The following is a 1,683-nucleotide window of genomic DNA, read 5'->3' on the forward strand; positions in this document are numbered from 1 at the left end:
GTAACAAGGAAATCAATAGATATATTAATAATAACCCAGAAGTTAACTTAATCAAGACAAAAGATTTAAATGCTACAATTTATATAAATGGTTATGTATTTTGTAAGATTAAAGGTAAACAAACATTAATAAAAAAACAAGTTAGAATTAATAAAAATGATCTTGATAATAAAGTCAAAAATATAGAAAGCGAAAAGCAAGAACAATTAGAATTATTACTTAATAAAATAGAAGAATTAGAAAACAATCAAAATAATATATGAGATGGAATTATTAATAAGATGCTTCCAATATTAGAACATTATATTACTGTTAATAATTTAGATGTTAGTAAATAATTTGAGAATTAATATTTATAAATAGATACTTTTATTTTTAACAATTATAAATTCTGGGATATCGATATCTTCATCTGTATTTAAATTATATAATAATTTTACGGACCTACGGTCCTCAGGTTCGAAGAACCGTAAAGGACAAAGCTCGATATACTTTCTAAACGCTTCATTCATATACTGTTCCGTCATTTTAATAAAGATAAAAAATTACATTAATATAAATTTACTATATATAAATTTTACACCGAACGGATACTGGAGCTTTGTTCCCGCTTCGCGTTGTGTCTCCGAAGAATCGAAACGAATGTGAGATTCTAGAGACATCAAAGATGTCGATATTTTGGAAAAATTCATATTCGCGTCCCTCGCTATTTAAATAAAGTATTATAAAATATAGATAAAATGAGCTCCCCCCTAAATCCACAGAATTTATATACTACTACCCATAAATAATTTCTATGTAAAAAATAAAACTTAATTTGTTGTTTTTATTATTTTATAATTTATCGATTTAACTAAATAATTCTAACTGTTTTTGTGTAATAACTACACATATGAATAATATTATAACGAAAAAAATACAGATGCAAGAAAAAGGGTGTTGTTAAGAATATTTAAAAGGTATTTTTATATATATGTATATATATTTTTAATAATTATAAATTGTTAGCTGTTTAACAAGTAAATTAACAGGAAGCCAGCGATAGTTTAAATTGTTTTTCTATAAAAAGTGGTTATCAAAAAAATAAAAAAATTTAAAAAATTCAATTTTATAAAAAAACAGAAAAACCACAAAAATATTTTTCTCATCTTCAAAATCGAAATTGACTGTACCTTGTCATCATGATATAAAATGAACTGATGTCGGAGATGTGCATTTTATTATGAGTAAGTTGAGGGAATGTGTAAATCAAACAAGCAACAATCTTAATTATCAGGTTTGTTTATTTGAAAAGTTGAAAGCGAATAATTAATCATTAGGCATATATTGATAAACAACGTGTAATATGACGTTATATAACAAATATGACATTTTGTTATGAAAGATGTTTGTGTTCAAATTAACCAAACGTTTTGTGTTAATTATTGTTTTTATTGTCATTTTTACTGTTGTAGGGTTCATTAAAAAACACGAGTATACGTCCTTATTATTGTTAAAAGTTTAAAATGTCAACATTATTAATTTTTGTTTAATGCCTTATAAAATATTATAAAACAAATTAGTTAATAAACTGTAGTTCAAAAGTCTGTACCGCCTTATTTTTAGAACTTCCTAAAGTCTTGTTTTTTTATATTTCCTAAAAAACAAAAAAAACAAAAAATCGAAAGTACAGATTTAATTTTG

This window comes from Entamoeba invadens, assembly GCF_000330505.1.
Source record: "Entamoeba invadens IP1 unplaced genomic scaffold scaff_1105074725017, whole genome shotgun sequence".
In the NCBI taxonomy this organism is placed as follows: domain Eukaryota; phylum Evosea; order Mastigamoebida; family Endamoebidae; genus Entamoeba; species Entamoeba invadens.